Source organism: Protopterus annectens, chromosome 1.part1 (assembly GCF_019279795.1).
Source record: "Protopterus annectens isolate FY-2018-M chromosome 1.part1, PAN1.0, whole genome shotgun sequence".
Classification (NCBI taxonomy): Eukaryota; Metazoa; Chordata; order Ceratodontiformes; family Protopteridae; genus Protopterus; species Protopterus annectens.
This window is the reverse complement of record NC_056726.1, coordinates 605,512,010-605,533,004: the sequence shown is the minus strand read 5'-3', so window position 1 is coordinate 605,533,004 and position 20,995 is coordinate 605,512,010. Positions and strand designations below refer to the sequence as shown.

Below are 20,995 nucleotides of genomic sequence, written 5' to 3'. Positions count from 1 at the left end.
TCTTCAGTGATAACAGTACATTGAAAGCATGTGATATTTAAACATAACATCACACTCAAAAATCACTTCCTATTGGTCTATCAAAGTTTGTCAATAATACCTGGTTGAAAAAGCCCTCCCAGTCTAATGAGCCAGCTTTTTTCTTTTTGGTTAAGTAAAGTATGCCAGCCCATGTTATTACTTCTATCACCCATTATTCGATCAATAACTAAAAATTTAAAGTTGGCAGTTTTGTGAATAAGGGAATGTCTATAAAGAGCATTCGACTCCCTCTTATTCCCAATATCACTCATATGTTCTGATACTTGTATACGTAAAGATCTAGAGATCTGCCCAATATAAAAGGCTGAGCATAGACAAATGGCAAGATACATCAGCCAATCACAGCTTTAATTGGCAAAAAAATTTATATCATAAACCTTAGCTGTGTTACTACTGGAAAAATGTTTAGATGTCATAACATGTTTACATTGTGTGCAATGTCCACAAGGGAAAGTACCCATACGTAAATCCCCAGTCATAGTGAGTTGTTGCTTACCTGAGGTTACACCCCTCAAATGTTTGTAATGACTAAAATGTGAACCTAGGGTTCGTCCCCTCCGATATGAAAAAAGACATCAGGAGTTAAGTATCTGTGAAAGAGAATTATCAGCCATAAGAATACTCCAATGTCATTTAATAATCTCCCTAAGGACATTTGTATTGCGACCAAAAGTGGTCACAAAACGCACATTATTCCTGTCATCAGGTATGTGGGTGCGATATTCCAACAAGGAGGGTCTAGCCTTAGATGACACCCAACTAGTGACAGTAATAACATTCCCATACTGGTAGCCCCAAGTGCAAAATCTATTGATATACAGGGCAGTCTCTGACTTGGCCCTGATGGAAATGCTATGCATTCGTAAATCAAACTGCATGAGGGTCACTCACTCCAGGGATCTTAACCTAGCCTCTGACATGAACAAGTCATGTTGAAGAGACAAACACATCTTCCACAAACTGCCACTTCTCTGGAACAAACTTCCAATTCATGTGAAACAGAGCCCCTTCCTGACCCTCTTCAAACACAACCTAGATCAATGGACAGGTGACCGCAAATTCATTCCTGGGCTGGTACCCATGTCCATCCTAGACAGAGGAAGTAATTGTTAACTACCATAGACCCTAACCTCTTATGAACTTCACTCATTTAACCGACAGCTGGGGCAACTTGGGATAAATATGGCTAGGCTCTAGGACCGTTAGCCTACTAACCTTCTATGAACCTATGAAATGGTTGCTAAATCAACCTTGATGGAGAACTAAAAAAGGCCATAGACCTGAATGGGTGCTGGTTATGTTGCTGGCACCAACTAAAAAACCTTTGCCATTTACTAATATGTGACTTACTAGTAGCAGGCTTTTTTGCCTCTTTTACTACCTGCTGTGCATCCCAGTACACAGGTACATAAAATGAACTAAAAACTTATCATCTAGACAGTCAATTGAAGTTGACTGAGATCAGGGTGCAGCAAACACCCCCATTCTTGTGTAAGTAGATCCAATGTGTGGGGAAGCGTGTGGCAATTGCCCCTGCCCATTTCCAAAAGAAGGGAGAACCATGGCTGACTGGGCAAGGGAGTCAACACAGTGATCTTGGAGATTCCTTCTGAAGCTTCAGAATTACACTGGATTATCAGTGGAAAGGTTGGAAAAACATACAACACTCCTGCCCAAGTAAAAGAAAAGGTATCCGTCTTCCAGGCCTTCTTGCATGGAGTCTTGGAGTACATTTTTGCCAGCTGATTGTTCAGAGGGGAAGTAAACAGGTCTATTTGAGGAGTTCCCAACATATGAATCAAATCTTGGAAGACCTCCTGATCTAGTTTCTATTCTTGAGGGTCTGCCCTTGTTCTGCTCAGTTTGCCTGCCACACAGTTTTGCCCTAATGGAAAGTAGGATCCCTGTAGAGTGGGATTGTGCTGTGAAACTGGGTCTATATTAGAACATCGAAGTATTACTACTTCGAATGTTCTAATATCGAACCCTTTGCATCGAATGCTGAAAATAGCGAAGCTGCAGAATATCGAATACTTTCCTAGGGGAAGTATTCAGTGGGCCATTTCTACAGCTTCGCTATTTCCTCGACTGTGGAGCGAAGGTTACAGACCGGGTTAAGGTAAGTGTGCGAATGAAGGTGAGTGTGCGAAAGGGACCTTAGGGTTAGGGAGTGGGAAAGGTGAGTGTGCGATAGGGACTTTAGGGTTAGGGAGCGGGTAAGGTGAGTGTGCGATAGGGAGTTTAGGGTTAGGGAGCGGGTAAGGTGAGTGCGCGATAGGGACTTTAGGGTTAGGGAGCGGGTAAGGTGAGTGTGCAATAGGGACTATAGGATTAGGGAGCGGGTAAGGTGAGTGTGCAATAGGGACTTTAGGGTTAGGGAGCGGGTAAGGTGAGTGTGCGGTAGTTACGAACCTTAGGGTTATGGTTGGGTTAAGGTAAGTGGATAGCTAGTAGTGTATATATGGTTTAGTGTAGGGTTTTGTGAAGTGTATATGTGTGTGGATTATGTGTTTTGGTGTTATTGTGTTGTGTGTATGTTTGTTGGAACAGCAAATTTTTTGCCTGGGAAAAAATTTGCTGTTCTGAGTGTTTGATGTTATGGTGTTCCGAGTGAAATGGTTCGATATTAGAACATTCGATGTAGTAATACTTCGATGTTCTGATATAGACCTGTGAAACTATATCCCAACCTAACGTGGCTAAGCTTCAAAGAGGTTACAACCTGGTTCCCCCTTGCTTGTTGATGTACCACATATCTGTGGTACTGTCTGTAACAATTTGAAGATGTTCCCGGGACCAAAGATAACTCAGAAAGTTGAGTGTCATGATCAGGGCAAGCATCACTTTAATATTTACGTATTTACATCTGTCCTTGGTGTCCCATACGCCTTGCATTTTTATCCTTCCTGTTACTGCTCGTAAAGCAAAGTCTGAGGTGGCTGTAGTGACTGACTGCTTTGGAACAGGGAGGGAAAAGGTGGAGACCTGGATTTAAAGATATTTGCTGTCTTCACCAAGTGACTTCTCTTCTGATAAGCACCATCACTAGGATTTGAAAAGCCAAAGGATGTTGCTGCTGGGACAAAAGAGACTCTGGATACCATTGTATCATTCTCATGTGTAGTCTTGTCAGGAGTATCATGAAAATTATAGATGCCATAAGACCCCAAATCCTGAGGTATTCCTTCTCTGTGACCTAAGTCTGAGTGGAAAACCTTAGAAACATATCTAGTTATAGATCTATTTTGCCTGTGGAAGAAAGGTTCTTTGAACTGAGATGTCTAGCTGACACCCCAGGAACACAATCCTTTGTAAAGGAGTAAAAAAAAGACTTTGAATGTTCTCCTGGAATCCCAGCTTGTAAAAGAGATCTCTCACACAACTGAGAGATTCCCGCCACTGTGAAAAAGACTGCAAGAATAACCAAGTTGTCTAAATATGAAAACATGTAGATACCCTGTAGCCTGCAATGAGCTACAACTAGAACTAGACACTTTGTGAACACTCTTGGTGCAGTGGATAGTCCAAAGGGTAAGGCAAAGAATGATCCAGACATGCAAAACCTTAATAAACACCTGAAGTCCGGATGAATAGGGATGTGACGATAGGCATCTTTTAAATATTAAAGTTACTGATAGATCTTTTCATTCTAGTCTGTCCAATACAACATGGATCTATGTCAGTTTATCGGTAAACCATATTGTTGAAACCCATAAGGTCGACATGTCCCATGTCCCTGATGGTCAGGGGCATCAGATGCTGATTTGTCTAAACATGGGCTAAACTCTTGGCTAGGCTTATAAGGGCCTCAGGGTCAATAGACTAGTAACCTCCTATGACAATGCACTTAATCAAAAATGTGACATAAATAAACACAACACCCGCCAACAACACAATATTTTTGCAGGGAGACAACCCCCCCCTGCACCCCCACACCCCCACACCCCCTGCTAATTATTTATACCAACACCAAGATTATACTACAGAGGTGAAAAGGACAAATTACCCAATTCCCACTGTACCGCAATCTCAGTCACAAAGGTTTGACGAACCAAACTGTCAACCATATGGGTATCAGCAATTTGGTCCTTTGATCAGCTGGCATAGACCCGATATGACATATGGGTCTTTGAGCCCCAGTTTGGTTCTGATCAGGCCAGTTTAGTGCTCCAGCCCTGAACCCTTCCTAACTTTTTTTCCCCAAGATGCTTTGCTCCTCCCTAAGTAACTCAAACTGAGTTTGGCGCCTTAAAATAAGCAAATCTGTACTGGCTTGACTCAGAAAGTACAGTTGTGTACACTTACCATAAATGTAGATGTTCGAGTGTCTTCACTGTTGCAGTCATCACATTTGGGTTATCCCTGCCAGGGTAGCCCTCGGCCGGCCTGAATACCAGAGACTTAGTATTTCTGCGTCTGTTGCTGTCACTTGAGGACTGATGTCAGGTCATCAGTGGCTTAAAGGAAGAGAGCCGATGCCATTACATCAGTTTTTCTTGCCCTAACCGGTCAGGAGCTCCCAAAGTAGGAGGCCAGGCCCTGGTGGCAGAACCCCACCAGTGGAAAATAAATACCAATACGTCCCTTGTAAGGAAAGGAGAACAACAACGAAGAAAGGTAGCAAAAAGAAAAAGGGGGATGGAGGGAGGGCAACCAGGACTGCAACAGTGAACACACTCGAACATCTACATTTATGGTAAGTGTACACAACTGTACTATGTTCTTCGTGTTTCACTGTTGCAGTCATCACATTTGGGTAGATTCCCAAAGCTGAGGAAATGAGTATATGCAGTCAAGGAAGACAGGACCTGGCTAGCATGCCCTGCAAGACTGAAAATGCAAAACCTGCCCTGGATTTGGAAAAGAGAGGCAGGTGGTAATGCTTGGTAAAGATGTGAACAGATGTCCAGGTGGCAGCCTCCAGGATGTCCATGGTGGGGACTCCTCTGAGGAAAGCTGCAGAGGTGGAGGCTGCTCTGGTGGAGTGTGTCCTGCCCCCCTTGGGGGGAGGCTTGCCATGCTGTTTGTAGCAGAAATGGATGCAGTGTGCTATACATTTGGAAATGGTTTGCTTGGGAATGGCTTTGCTTTCTGCCCCTGAAACACAGCTAACCACCAGTTGATCAGATTTTATGAAGGGTTTAGTCCTGTCCAGATAGTATCTGAGCTGTCTGTGCACATCTAGAGAGTGCAGAATCCTTCCCCCCTTGTTTTGGGGGTTAGGGAAGAAGGTGGGCAAATGGATGGATTGGTTGAGAGCCACACTGGAGACCACCTTGGGCATGAAGGATGGATTAGTCCTGAGGGATACCCTGTCTGCATGGAAGATGATGAAGGGTTCCACTGCCATGAGTGCCTGCAGCTCAAGAAACTCTTCTGGCTGAAGTGATGGCCAGGAGGAAGGCTGTCTTCCAGGAGAGAAATTTTAGCTCTGCAGAAGAAGCTAGTTCGAAAGGAGGCAGGGTGAGCTTTTCCAAGACAAAGTTAAGGTCCCAGCTGGTGTTGGTGCCCTTCTGGGGGGCCTGAAGTTGCTAGCCCCTCTGAGGAACCGTTTTATCAGAGGGTGTGAAAAAAGAGGCTGCTCAGTGGGAAAATGAGCTGAAATAGCAGAGGCATGAATTTTTATAGAGGAGAAAGTGAGGCCACTGTGTAGTAGATCAACGAAGTAATCCAGGATGACAATGATGGAGAGCCGTGTCATATTGGCCCCCTTAGCCTGGATCCAGGTGCAGAACCTTTTCTATTTATCTGCATAAGACATTCTGGTGCTAGAGTGTCTGGCTTCTCAGGTAACATCCAGAACCTGTTTACTGAGGATGGCAGATGGGTCAGGGGTCAGGGTATAAGCCAAGCTGCCAAACTGAATGTCTGCAATAGGGGGTGCATGCATTCCCCTTCCCTCTGGGTTAGGAGGTTTGGAATCTGAGGGAGATTCCATGGGGGCAGCGGGGACAGGCTGCGCAGCAAGGGGTACCAGTCCTGTCTGGGCCAGTTTGGAGCTAAGAGAATGGTCCTTGGGTTTTCCTCCCTTATTTTGAGCAGTACCTTTGGAATGAGAGGCAGGGGAGGAAAGGCATAGACCAAGAGGTTTACCAAGGGGAAGGACAGGGCATCCACTTTCCATGCCATGCAGTGATGCTCCCTGGTGCAGAATTTGCTGAGCTGATGGTTGGTGTGGGAGGCAAAGAGGTCAATCTCTGGGGTTCCCCATTTCTGAATTATTAGGAAGAAGGTGTTTCTGTTGAGCTGCCACTCATGGGGGTCCAAATGTTTTCTGCTTAATTGGTCTGCCAAGGAATTGAGAGAGCCTGGCAGGTATTGTGATAGCAGGTGTAGTTGCATGGAAGAGGCTGTAAACCAAAGGGTCATGGCCAACCTGCACAGGGTGGAGGAGTGAGTCCATCCCTGCTTGTTGATGTACCACATCACAGTGGTGTCTGTTTTGATCAGGAGAACCCCTGGAGAGAGAAGGGGTTTGAAAGCTATCAAGGCCTGCTGCACAGCCATCACCTCTTTTTGACTGATGTGCAGGGGGAGTTGCTGGGGGTTCCATTGACCCTGTATGCACCTGCCGTCCAGGTGTGCACCCCAAGCATAGTGTGATGCGTCTGTGGTGAGGGTCTGGGTGGCGGGATGTGGGGAAAAAGGCAGTCCCTTCTTGTGGGAGCAGGCTGTTGCCCACCAAAGAAATTCCTTCCTCAGGCAAGGAATAATATAGGTAGAAGAGTTTCCAGCTCTTGAGAGTGTTGACACCAAAGGCTCTTTAGGTACCACTGAAGTTTTCTCATATGCAGTCTGGCATATGGAATGAGGAGTATGCAAGATGCCATGAACCCCAGGGCTTGCAGGATTTTCCTTGCAGAAAGCTGGGGCCTGGTGTCCAGTTGAGAGAAGTAAGCTGACAGGAAACTTAGTTTCTCTGGTGTTAGGCATGCCATCTTCGATGCTGTGTCCAGACTTGCTTCCAGGAAGATTATCCTTTTGGTGGGTACCTGTTTGGATTTCTTTTCATTGTTTCTGTACCCTAGGGAGGTTAGTAGGTCCTTTACAAAGGCCACGTCTTTGAGCAGCGTTTCCTGGCTGTCTGCCTGAATAAGGCAGTCGTCTAAGTAGCAGTAAATTTGAACATTTCTTTGTCTGCAAAAATCAATGGCTGGAGCCAGGCATTTTGTGAAAACTCTGGGAGCAGTAGATAAGCCAAAGGGAAACCCAGAGAAGTGAAAGTGTTGTGATCCTGCCCTGAAGCGGAGATATTTTCTGCAGGACTCCCTGATGGGAATGTGGAAGTAGGCCTCTTTTAGGTTCAGGGTGGCTAACCAAGCGTCCTTGGAGAGCATGGGTAGCAGCTGCTGGAGGGTGAACATTTTGAATTTTGGGATCACCAGGAAGGTGTTTAGAATGGATAGATCGAGGATGGGGTGTCAGGTGCCCTCTTTTCTGGGCACCAGAAAAAGTCTTGAGTAGAAGCCTTGGCCTATCTGCTCTGCAGAAACGTGCTCTTTCTGCCCCCAAAGAGAGCAGGAAATGTATTTGCTTTTGAACCTCTGCCCACCGATTTGGTGGTAGATCTGGGAACTCTTTTGGGGTTGGAAGGGTGTGGAAGGAGAATTTGTACCCCTGAGATACAATGTTCAGAACCCATTGGCCCTCAGTAATGGTGACCCAAGTGCTTGAGTGAAAGGAGTTTCCTCCTAGGGGTATGTGATGGTGGGCAGAAGCAAGGTCGGGAGGGGGGGGAGTCATTGTGAGTTCTTACCATAAGGGGGTGGCTTAGAACTCCCTGGTTTTGAAGTGGAGGCAGTCCACTGCTTAGATCTCTGCAATCCCTGGGACTGCTCTCTTGGAGGTCTGTTTCCACAGGGCCTAGGCTGGCCCTGTTTACTAGGAGCAGGAAAGGACTACTGCTTGGAGGGGAAAATGCCTGCTGAACCTAGGGGGCTGTACCTGTAAGAAATCTTTAACAGTCTGCATAGATTTTGCTTTTTCTTCCATCTTTTTTAATACCTCTTCTGCTTTAGTACCAAATAAATTACCTTTGTGCAAGGTTGCATCGAACAATTTTGATTTGACATGGTCTGGCAGGGGTTGTTCCTTAAGCCATGCATGTCTTCTAATGACAGATCCACTGACTGCTGCCCTGCAAGAAGCTTCTAGGGCATCAAAACCACAGTGCAAAGTGTGTTTAGTTACTTGACCAGCAGAGAGGATTAACTCCTGTAAATCTTTAGATTCTGCCCATGCAGGAAAGGAGGACATTTTTTGCTTAAGGAGTTCCAAGGTATGTTGCTGATATTTAAGCATATGGAACTGACAGTTTAGTGCCCTGACAGCAAGAGTAGCTGAGGTGTATACTTTTTTACCCCATCTGTCCAGTGCTCTGGAATCTCTGTCTGGGGGGGGGGGGGATTCTTAGCTGAGGTTGCTTTAATCCCTTTTGGGCCTTGAGTAATGACCTCAGGGTATGCTGCTGGATTTTTAAAAAGATATTTGTGAGAGTCAGGGACTCTGTAGTACCTGTCTGGTTTTCTGGGAGCAGGAAGGAGGCCATCTGGAGTCAAGCTGGATTCAGGGAAGACATCATCCACCATATCTAGGACTGGTGGAATGGCTAAGGGTCTGTGCTGTGGAAGGTCAAGGCACTCTCTGAGTCTCTTTTTAGACTGTGGGTAGTCCTGACTCTCCCATTTGAAATGCTCCCTTAAAGTATGCAGGATTTCCCCAAAGGAAAAATCTTCTGGGGGAGAGGCTGAAGGAATAGATTCCTCTGCATCAGAATCCTCATATCTGGAGAGGGGCTGCATATCTTCATAGTCAGATGCATCTGATTTATCTGACTCTTGTTCAGACAAAACTACTGGAGACAGATCTCTTTTTCTTTTTGAGGGAGTGGCTTGGCTTGGCTTCCCCTAATCAGCATGATAACGTCCTCTGCCATTTTAAGCATTTGAGACTGAGGCGAGGGAGCAGGCGCCAGAGAATGGGTAGTCAGTTTCTTGGGAGTGGTTCAACCCTTGGGCCTAAGGAACTCGGTTGTTTTCGAAAGAACGGTAGCTGTGAAAGAAGGCATTGGTTTATGTCAGGATTTGGTGTTGCGAAGGACGTCCTCAGAAGCCAGTGCCTGCACGTTGGCTGCGGACCCATCCAAGGTAGAGACGACCACAGGATCCTTAGACGAAGAAGAGTTCTGCGGCATACTGGACTCTGAAAGGGTCTTGGTAGCGGCCTGCGAATTAACTGAAGCGGGCATCAGGGGCTGTGAAAGTGCCTCACTGAGTTCCGGAGGACTGTCAGCCATCTTAGTGGTAGCGTCGTCGGAAGGTTTGGTCCTGTGCAGTCTGTCTCTGTCTTTATCTTTACATTTTTCAGAAGATCTGCTGTCAGATGGCTTACCGAAGCCATATCGGAATTCGAGGACTGTAAACGGAAATATCTGGCTACAATAAGGGCCCGACAATGAATAGTTCTGGCGTTAAACAAAGAACAGAACTGACAAAGAGGGACGTCGAGGTCTGGGCCTAGACAAGTGACGCAGTAAGAGTGGAAGTCCCGGTGTGGTATTTGCTTTCCACAAGCAAGACAATTATTAAATTTTTCTGACATTGGTTAGTGCAAGAAAAAAGGATCCCCAACGGGGTACTTAGCTTTCAAAGATTTCAACTTCAATTCGGAAACGAAACTCAGGTAGCGGCCGACCGGCACTCATGCGAACTGCTTCTGCTTCGGGCTCCACGGCAAGAAAGACTGATGTAACGGTGTCGGCTGCCTTCCTTTATACCACTGACGACCTGACGTCCGTCCTCAAGTGACAGCAACTGATGCAGAAATGCTAAGTCTCTGGTATTCAGGCCGGCTGAGGGCTACCCAGGAAGGGATAACCCAAATGTGATGACTGCAACAGTGAAACATGAAGAAAGTACAGTTGTGTACCTACCATAAATGTAGATGTTCAAGTGAATTCACTGTTGCAGTCATTCCACTTGGGTTATCCTGCTGGCAGGCTACCCGCAGTCGGCCTGAATTCCAAAGTCCTGGTCTGGCGTCAGTTGCTGTCGCCTCTTCCCTGACATTAGTGCACCAGGGGAATATAAGATGCAGCCGACGCCATCTTTTTCAGTTTTTCTTGCCCCAGATGTCAGGTGCCCCCAAAAGGGCAGGCTAAAAACATTGCTTATAAAAAGCATGCACTAAAATAAACATTACCTTCATCTACAAGCAAACACACCACATAGGTTGTATAGAATAGAGAAGTACAGATAAGTCCCAGCAAAGAAAGGGGGATGGTGGGTTGGTAACCTGGACTGCAACAGTGAATACACTCGAACATCTACATTTATGGTAGGTACACAACCGTACTATGTTCATCGTGTTTCGCTGTTGCAGTCATTACACTTGGGTTGAATCCCAAAGCTGAGGTTGGGCGGCTGGGTCGAAATAGAATTAGGAGTGGCTATGAGGCCCTGCAGAACTGCAGTGGCAAAGCCTGCTCTGGATTTAGAGTAAAGAGGTAAGTCGTAGTGCTTTGTAAAAGTGTGCATTGAAGCCCAAGTTGCAGCCTCCAAAATATCCTTGGTTGGTACTCCTCTGAGGAAGGCTGCTGAGGTGGCTGCTGCCCTGGTCGAATGTGGTCTAATGCCCTTAGGCACTGATTTGCCATGTTGTGAATAGCAGAAACGAATGAAGTGTCCTATACATTTTGAAATAGTCTGCTTTGAGATAGCCTTTCCTTGTGATCCTGCAGCATATGCCACTAAAAGTTGCTCAGTCTTTCTGAAAGCTTTAGTTTTGTCCAAGAAGAAGCATAGCTGTCTGTGTATGTCCAAAGAATGCAGAAGTCTCTCCCCTTTATTCTGGGGATTTGGATAAAAAGTAGGCAAATGAATGGTTTGATTAAGAGCCACACTGGATACTACCTTTGGCATAAATGTTGGGTTTGTCCTTAGAGAAACCCTGTCCGGATGAAAAATGATATAAGGTTCCACAGCCATTAATGCCTGTAACTCTGAGACCCTTCTTGCTGAAGTTATTGCTAGGAGCAGAGCTGTTTTCCATGATAAGAATTTTATCTCGGCTGTATTGGCTGGCTCAAAAGGAGAAAGTGTGAGCTTTTCCAAGACAAAATTGAGATCCCATGTAGGTATCGGTGCTCTCCTTGGGGGTCTTATGTTTTTGGCCCCTCTGAGGTACTGCCTTACCAGTGGATGTGAAAAAATAGGTGGTTCCGTATTGTAATGAGCTGAAATGGCAGAGGCATGGATCTTAATTGATGAGAAGGATAGGCCTTTGTCCAGCATCTCAGTTAGGTATTGTAAAATCTGAGGAATATTTGGAACAAGCGGGTCAATTCCTTGTGCCTGGTTCCAAGCCCAGAATCTCTTCCATTTTTCTGCATCAGATTTTCTGGTGCTGGGCCTCCTGGCTTCCAAAATAACATCCATAACTGCTTTAGAGAGAGGTATGTACTGAGTGGTTATATTATTCGCCATGCAGCCCGATTTAAGGTTCTGAGTTGGCTGTGCAGGATCGATTGTTTTGTTGGGTCAGAAGATGAAGAATTTGAGGTAAAGTCCAGGCTGGGCCTTGAGACAAGCTCTTTAGGATTGGGTACCAGTGCTGGCGTGGCCAGTCTGGCGCGATCAATATCAATTTTGGCTTCTCTTGTCTGACCTTTAGGAGTACCTTGGGGAGGAGAGGCAGTGGAGGAAAGGCATATACTGTAAGGGTTTTCCAGCTGAATGATAGAGCACCCACCTTCCATGCTTGTTTGTGATAAGTCCTTGTGCAGAATCTCTGTAGTTGGCAGTTGTGAGGGCAGACAAATAGATTTATGTCTGGGCATCCCCATTTCCTTGTTATCATGCTGAAGACTAGTGGATCTAGTTTCCACTCGTGAGGGTCCATGAGGTTTTTGCTTAGTTCGTCTGCCAGAGTATTTGTCTTTCCTGGCAGGAATTGTGCTTGCAGATGCACTTGATAAGTCAATGCTGTGTTCCACAAAGTCATGGCTTGCCTGCAGAGGGGGTAGGAATATGTGTCCCCTTGCTTGTTTATGTACCACATGACTGTAGTATTGTCCATCCTTAGCAACAGTTGTCCTGGATGGAGTAGATCTTTGAAGGCTGTCAGGGTATTCTGTACACCAAGCATATCTTTTTGGTTGATATGAAGATGCATTTGGCTTGCGGGCCACGTGCACTGAATACATTTTCCTGCCATGTGTGCCAACCTGGCATAATCCGATGCATCTGTTGTCAGTGTCTGCCTGGCTGTGGGTAAAGTGAATGGCTGTCCCTTGTTGTGGTGACGGCCAGTGCCCACCATCGAAACTCCTGCTGCAGGCAGGATTTGAGGGTAATTAATGTTTCCAGGCTGTGGCAATGTTGAGTCCAAACACTTTTTAGATACCATTGTAGCTTCCTCATATGCAGTCTTGCATATAGAATTAGCAGAATGCAGGATGCCATGAAGCTCAAAGTCTGCAGAATTTTTCTTGCAGGTAACTGGGTTTTTATTGCCATCTTTTCAAAGTAGGAAATCAGTTGCCTTTGTTTGTCTGGCATGAGATAGGCCATCTGGGCAGTTGTATTTAAGCTTGCACCCAAGAATATTATCTCTTGAGAGGGTACTAGTTTTGATTTCTTTTCGTTTACTGTGTACCCGAGGCAAATTAGTAATCTTTTTACAAACGCCAGATGCTTTAGTAGAATGTCCTTGCTCTCTGCTTGAATAAGGCAGTCGTCCAAGTAGGGATATATTTGAATTCCTCTTTGTCTGCAAAATGCAATTACTGGTGCCAGGCATTTTGTGAAGACCTTGGGTGCAGTAGACAAGCCAAAGGGCAGTGCAGAGAATTGGTAGTGCATTGAGCCAGCTATGAATCTGAGGTATCTTCTGCAAGATTGTCTGATTGGGACATGCAGGTATGCCTCCATGAGGTCCAAAGTTACGAGCCAAGCTTTCTTGCCCAGCATGGGCAGAAGTTGCTGCAGTGTCAACATTTTGAATTTTGGAATGTCCAGAAAAGTGTTTAGAATAGACAGGTCCAGTATTAGTCTCCATGCTTTGTCCTTTCTGGGTACCAAGAAAAGCCTTGAGTACAATCCTTGTCCCTGCTCTTGCTGTGGTACTCGCTGAATAGCCCTCATGTCCATGAGAGATGAAATTTGCTTTTGTGCCTCTGCCCATTGATTGTGTGGCAGGTCTGGCATACCTTTTGCCTTTGGAAGGGTGTAAAAGTGGAACCTGTAGCCCTGAGAAACAATATTCAGTACCCATTTGTCCTGGGTGATCATGTGCCAATTTTTTGAAGAAAGTGCTAGCTTTCCCCCTAAGGGTGCTGCCAAAAGATAAGTGCTTGGTATTGGCAGTGGGAAGTCATTGGGACTGTTTCCTATATGGTTGTGATTTGTCTTCTCCGCTTTTGGAGGTAGAAGCTCCCCATTGTTTAGGCCTGTATGAGCCTTGGGGCTGAGATCTGCTTCTAGGGCATCTGTATCTGCCTCTTTGTGGCCTGTCTGACACTGGAAAGGACCAATTCTTAGAAGGCCAGTTCCTGCTAAATCTGGGTGGCTGAACCTGTAAGAAATCCTTTACTGTCTGCACAGATTTCACTTTATCCTCCGTTTTCTTTAACACCTCTTCTGCCTTAACACCAAACAAAGTATCATGCTGTAATGGAGCATCCAATAATTTTGCTTTAACATGATCAGGCAGATTCTTTTCCTTCAACCAAGCATGCCTTCGAATGACAGAGCCTGTAACAGCGGCCCTGCAAGAGGCCTCTAGTGAATCAAAACCACATTGCAAAGTATGCTTTCCCACTTGTTCAGCTGCATTTCCTTGTTTTCAGAACATTCAGAATTTGTCAGCATTTTCTGTTTTAGCAGAGACATTAGGTATTGCTGATATTTAAGCATATGAAACTGGCAATTTAAAGCCCTTACAGCCAAGGTAGCAGAGGTGTAAACTTTTTTCTCCCATCTGTCCAGATCTCTAGAATCCCTATCAGAGAGGACAGGATTTTTTGCAGTGGACGCCTTGACCCCTTTGGGACCCTGAGATATAGTTTCTGGGTCAGCAGCAGGGTTTTTATATAGAAAGTTATGTGAATCTGGAACCCTGTAGTACCTATGTGGCTTAACCGGTGCAGGGGGTAGAGAGTCAGGAGACAGACCGGACTCTGAAAATACATAATCTACAATCTCTAGTACAGGTGGAATAGCAAGAGGTCTGTGTTGAGGCAATAAAAGAAAATCTCTGAGCCTTTTCTTAGATTCTGAATAATCTTGGCTCTCCCAGTGGAAATGCTCCCTCATGGTGTGCAGGGTTTCCCCAAAAGGATAGTCCTCAGGAGGAGAGGCTGAAGGGATAGATTCTTCAGCATCAGAGTCCTCATAGGGAGGAAGAGAGTATCCCTGTTCTGAAAAGGAGTCAGAAGAAATGGAAACCTGATCAGAGGAATCATATTCAGTGTCTTGCCTAGGCCTCTTATCAGGAGGGGGAAGGGAACCCCTGATCAAAGTAATTAGGTCTTCGGCCATTTTGAGCATCTGTTTCTTAAGCATGGAAGTCTTTCCTGGAGAAGGCTGTACTTGTTTCCTTGTCTTTAAAGCTGTTTTAGTCTTTGTCTTGGATGCTGAGGTTGGCTTGATATAAAGCTGTGTAGGTCTGAAAACACCCTCAGAAGCCGATGCCTGCTCAGCGGCTCCGGACCCATCTGAGGGATTAGTTTCCGAAGGCCCAACACCTTGAGTATCCAGAGACCTAGTTGTCTCCACGTGGGAGTCGGAGGCGGCTTGTGGCTCTGAGGTAGCGGGTGTCAGGGGCTGCGAAAGCGCCTCACTGAGAACCGGCGACTGGCCTAAAAGAGGCTTTGTCGTCGGCTTTGGACCTCGGATGCCTGTCCTTTTCTTTTTCCTTGCGCTTTTTATGGACTCCAGTCATCGGCTCTTCCGACGGCATTATATAGTTAAACCTTCGGCCAAAGTAATGAAATGCAAAATCGTACCGACGCTTAATAGTGCGTTGGTTAAATCTAGCACAAAACCGACAACTAGCAACGTCGTGGTCAGGGCCTAGGCAAGGAATACAGTAAGAATGAAAATCCTTATGAGGTATTTGCTTCCCATAAGAAATACAATTGTTAACTTTTTCTGACATCGGTCTGGAGCAAGAAAAAAGTTTCCCCAACGGGGTACTTAGCTTTATTGAAGACTTTGGATCTGAAATTCGATTTCGAAAATCTCAGGAGTCGGCCGACGGGCACTTGCGAACTGCTTTTGCTTCGGGCACCGCGCGGCAAGAAAGACTGGAGAAAATGGCGTCGGCTGCATCTTATATACCCCTGGCGCACTGACGTCAGGGAAGAGGCGACAGCAACCGACGCCGGACCAGGACTTTGGAATTCACTGCAGTTAGCCTGTCAGCAGGATAACCCAAGTGGAATGACTGCAACAGTGAAACACGATGAACATCATCAGCCCTTGACAGATGCTCAAGGGTAAGTGGGTGGAGGGCAGGATGTCATATTGAATGGACTGGAATGAATGGCTCTGTTATGTTAAGTACATAACTTCTGTATTCTATTCATTCATTCTGTCCGATCCGACAAAGGTCAGAATCCCCAGCTACTAGACACCTGGTTGGCCTTGTCACAGACCTTTCAGGATGGAAGAACCAAAGGAAGCCTGGGCTCTGGAGAAATAGTCCAATCTATAGTGTTTGACAAATGTATGAGTGGAAGACCAAGTACCAGGCTCGCAAATCTCACCCAAGGACAGATCTCTGAAAGAGGCTGATGAGGTACAATTTGCCCTAACAGAATGAGCTTTTGGTTTAACTGGCAATGATCAATTTCTAGAAGCATAAATAAATGAAATACAGTCTGATATTCATGTGGAATGAGAAATTTTAGAAACTATCTTGCCCAACTTGTTAGGCATGAAAGAATCAAACAATTGCTCGTCTTTCCTGAAGGACGCTGTTCTATGTCATAGAAGCAAAGTTGTCTGTAAACATGTAACGTATATAAAGGTGTATTCTCCTTTGTTTTGATAGTTTGGAAAAAAGATTGGAAGGTGTAAAGATTGTGAACAGTTGGTTTCTGAGGCTACTTTAGGAGGAAAGATTAGTTATAAAAGTAACCCTGCCCTTATGAAAAACTATGTATGGTGAAACTGAAGACAAGGCATGAAGCTCTGACATTTTCTTGACAGAAGTGATGGCTATAACAATACTGTCTTCAAAGACAAGAATTTCAGTTCTGTAAATGGTGTCCATTTACAGGGAGATTTAGACAAGGCTTCCAAAACCAAATTCAAGTCCCACGGGGGTGCTGAGTCTTTAACAGGAAGTCTTAAATGAAATATGCCTTTGAGAAAGGCTTTGCAGAGCTTGTGAGAAGCTAAAGAACAGCCCTGAAACTCCACATGAAATGAGGAGATGGCTGCCAACTGTACCTTGATTGTAGAAAAACTGGAAACAGTAGGAAACAAGGAGGATAAGAAAACTAGAATCTCTGCCACTGCAGCTGTCGTGGGAACAACATTATAAGATTCTGTCCAAGTTGCAAATATTTTCCATTTACTAGCGTATAACCTCTGAGAAGCAGTGATTATCCTGCGCCATCACTGGAATTGGAATAACCAGGTGGTCAGCTTTAGGTTGAAAAAAATCAGGATGAAAATCCATGGATGGGTGAGAAATCAGATTCGGTTTTGGATCTAGAAGCTAAGGGTGTTCCATTAGGAAGTGTTTTAGGAGAGGAAACCAGCTCTGTTTGGGCCAGAATGGGGCAATGAGGATGATTTTGGTCTTACAACAAATGGCTTTCTGTATTAAACATGGTCATAAGGGGGGAAGGGGGATAAGCGTATAGAAGCCCCAGAGGCCAAGAACTAGACAGAGAATCCCTCGGGTTCATTCCCTGATGTGGAAGACTGATGAAGTAACTGCTGCATTTGTGTTCTGTGGGGTGCAAACAAATCACAGCACGGTTCAACCCAACAGCTGAAAATTTCCCTCGCTACAACTGGATTTAAGGGCCACTTATTAGAAAGTAGATCTCTGCTCAACTTGTCCGCAAAGTCATTGAACCTTGCAAGGATGTGTTTTGCAATAAGAAAACGATGAGAGGACATCACCTGTTGCCATACTCTCATGGCCTCATGGCAGTGTGGATATGACTTGGTTCCACCCTGCTTGTCTGAATGCTTATCACCCCTAGAGGAAGCTTGTCCTGAAATTCCTGCAACATTAGCAGAACTGGCCTCATCTCTAAGAAACTGATGTGAAGACAAGTCTCTGAATCAAACCAAGAACCTTGGACCATTCTCCCTACACAATGCCCCCTCCCCCAGGAAGGATCCAACCATGGTTACTGTGACTGTAGAAAGAGGAATTTGAAAAGGTCATCCTGCAGTTATCTATGGGGAATGAAGCCATCATTTTAGATGGCATCTGCAAAACTGGGTAATCCAAATGGAAAGAGATATAGGATTGTACTTTTGAGACCACTGCAATTGGAGTAACCATTGTAGAATCCTGTGGTAACTGTACCATGAGGATCAATGGTGACATTAATCCTAATGCTCTCAGGACCGAGATAACATCTGTTGCAAAGTTAGATCCAAACAGTAAGGGTCACAGTGAGGAACCGTGGTTGTAGAGTCTTGTGGGTGAATCTGAAGAAACAGCACCTGTGGCTGGATTCAACTCCTTGAAAGAAGAAAGAACAAGCGACACACTTGGATTCCTCGGATCAAAATGCAAGGATGGCACCAAGGAGAGGATCAGTGCTGAGGTGTGAAAGACAGATGACTCCAACAACACCAAGGGGGCCATTCACCCAAAATCCCCAACCCTGACACTCTGACAACAGATCCAAGTGGAGCCATGACAGAAGAGTCAAACCCAAACATACCAAAGTGTAGAGACCTGGCTTAATGGCTCCAGAGCCACAGGACCTGGATGGCCAAATGGATCCAAGAAGAACAGAAGCAATGGACAGACCAGTAAGGGAGCATGGACTGGGGTGAAGTGCATGTACTCAATCGGCTTTGGAGCTGATGGAGTTCTGATCTTACTCATCTCTATAGGGAGCATGGACTGGGGTGAAGTGCATGTATTCAATCAGCTTTGGAGCTGATGGAGTTCTGATCTTACTCATCTCTATTTGGGTCCAAAGGAATGTCTGCAACAGGCAATCCAAATCCAATTCAGAGACACTGCTATACGACCTGAATGATTTTGTTGACAAAGTTGATGCCAGTCTAGAAACTGCTTTCTCCACTCTCTTGGGAGAATCCTGAATTATAATCAGAGTCAACAGCTCTGGACCCAGATGGTGGGGTGTAGGTGGGTGTTCAAGCAAAATTCTCTTCTAGCCTAGGAGCCTTCAGCATTGAAAGAGTAGCCAAAGACTCAACTGGTCACTTTTTTGGCTCCACTTCTGTTGATTACAGAGCTTTGTCCAAGGACCAAGGACTTATTTGATTTGGCTTACTCCTGATTCTGGGGAGGGGAGGGTAGAAGATCTTTAAGGAGAAGTTTGTTTCTCCTATCTAATAGCACCCTGGGTCTGAAGTCAGCACAGACTGCATAGGAAGAGTTTAAGTATGCCACCCCCAAACAGACTACACATAACTGATGGGGGTCTTGGAGGAGAATCTTACACTCACATTTGGTGCATTTCTTAAAGCTTGACCTTGGATCCATGTTAACTAAGCAAAAAAGTCTCACAATGAATTCTCAGAACAAGAATAGAGACATGTGAAATAGAAATACACACACAAATTCTGTAATTCTACAATCCTAACAGGTAAATCCTACAACTATAGATCTAAAAAAGCAAAACACAACAGCAAGTAACACTATGAACTACAGACAGAAGGAAAAGCAGTTGACAAGAGAAAGGATGGTGCCAGGCCAGACAAGGAATGGCTGACTAAATTCCAAGTCTAAAACAGAGAAATTTCTCTCCTAAATAGAATAATTCTTAACTACAGAGAAAAGGGATAACTAAGTGGCCGTAGCCCAAAAATGACTCTATTGACATTCAAACACTATCCAGTAAGAGGAGGATCACTTTTCTGTCAAGATCTGTGAAGCATATCCAAGAGGAGGGAATTAAGATCTGGAATACTTAGGAAGGAGCAATGCATCTTGGAGAAAGAGTTAGGAAGGGCTCCAGGCTGCAGCACTAAACTGGAAAGACATGATCCAAGCTGGGCCTCAAGGACTCATATGATATAGTGGATGGACTGATTGAATAGGTTCCAGTGTTACCAGGAAACTTGAATGAGGAAGAAGGGGTAACCAGTTATGAAGTGACAACATTCTGAATCTGGGCAGTATTACAAACAGGTTTAGGAAAGAAAGATCCAAAACTGATGTCCAAGAATTTTCTTTCTTTGGCACTTGGAGCAACCATGAATAAAACAAAAACTTCTCCACTTGGCAGGAGGAACTGTGTCTATTACTCTTTGGAACAGCACTGGATGAAGAACTGGTGGACTGCTACTGTCAAGCCCCAGTGGCCTAATGGATAAGGCATTGGCCTCCTAAGCCAGGGATTGTGAGTTCAAGTCCCATCTGGGGTGATATAATCTTGATACAAGTGAAGCTTTTTAGGGTACCGTTTGGCTAGGCTTATATAGGCCCTAGGACCAATAGCCTAGTACCTACCTATGAACCTATATCACTTCTGTGGCTCTGCTGCTTGACAGAGGCACAGGAAAATAATTTTCTTGGGTGGCAAAAGTCAGGGTACTGTTTGGCTAGGCTTATATAGGCCCTAGGGCCAACAGCCTAGTACATACCTATGAACCTATGAACAAAATTCTGATCTGGAGGATGTGGAATCCCCCCCCCCCATCCCACCCACCCTGGAAAGAAGGAATTTCTTCCCACTGTCATCTGCATCCTTGATAAATGATACTCAGAACCCATTTGTCTGAAACTACCTGATGCCAAAGAGAAAAATGGAGATTCAGTCTTTCTGGAATAAATGGGTCAGGCTGAGAGGCAGTCATGTGGTCTTTTGCACAGTTATTCAGACTTGTTGGACTATCCTTGATTTTGGGAGGTTCAAGACTTCTTTTTGGAACTCCCATGCCATTTCTTCTTAAATGTCTGTTTACCTGAATTTTGTTGAGATTGTTTATTCTGCTTTTTACTAGATCTGGATGGGGAGATGGAAATCCCTTGGAAATTTTGGAAAAAGAGGTCTGAAAAATCTTAGAAATTAACTGCATCAACTTACCCCTTTCATCACACTTCCTGATTGCCTCTACATCAGAGAAGCCAAAAAACATATCTCTCTCCAAAGAAAAATCGAAAATCTCATTTTTAACATCACCTGGGAAGTTATAAGAACACAGCCAAGCAAACCTCCTCAAAATGGTTCCAAAGGCCATAGCCTTTGAAGAAGTATCAACTTTACATACATTTGTAAACAATGAGTAGTGACTTGTGCTATAGAAGCAACTAAATTATTTAAAGCAGAATTTTCCTCACAAGAAGAAACTGCAGACAAAACATCCTTTTACTTTCACAATTAGTCAGAACAAACTTTATGTGAGCATGACAATTTAAAATTCTGAGGATCAAAGTTGCAAAAACATACACTTTTTCCTGTATTTATCAATAATCTCCCCATTCTTATCAGAAAAAGTAGGACTGAAATTAAATGTTAAACAGTAGTAAGATTAATTAAAGTTACAGCTGCTGGGTCAGGTTTGGGAAGACTATATAAAAACATAAAAGACTGAGGAACTTTTACATATCTGCCTTTTTATGGACAGCTGGCTGACTATCATGAAAATTGCAAGCAGTAAAACACACACACACACACACACACACACACACACACACACACACACACACACACACACACACACACACATCCTCCAAAGTTAGCAGAACTGGAAGAATGGGTGAAGACTCTGGAATTCCTTCC

At 44.8% G+C, this 20,995-nt stretch overlaps 1 protein-coding gene and 1 non-coding gene across 2 annotated transcripts in view; one reads left to right on the top strand and one right to left on the bottom strand.

Moving 5' to 3' along the window:
* EGLN1 (egl-9 family hypoxia inducible factor 1) overlaps window positions 1-20,995 on the bottom strand; it is a 921,081-nt gene that overhangs the window by 261,681 nt on the left and 638,405 nt on the right. The gene's annotated exons all lie outside the window — the stretch shown is intronic.
* Window positions 19,565-19,637, top strand: TRNAR-CCU. Its single transcript has one exon. It is a non-coding gene; the product is annotated as a tRNA-Arg (tRNA).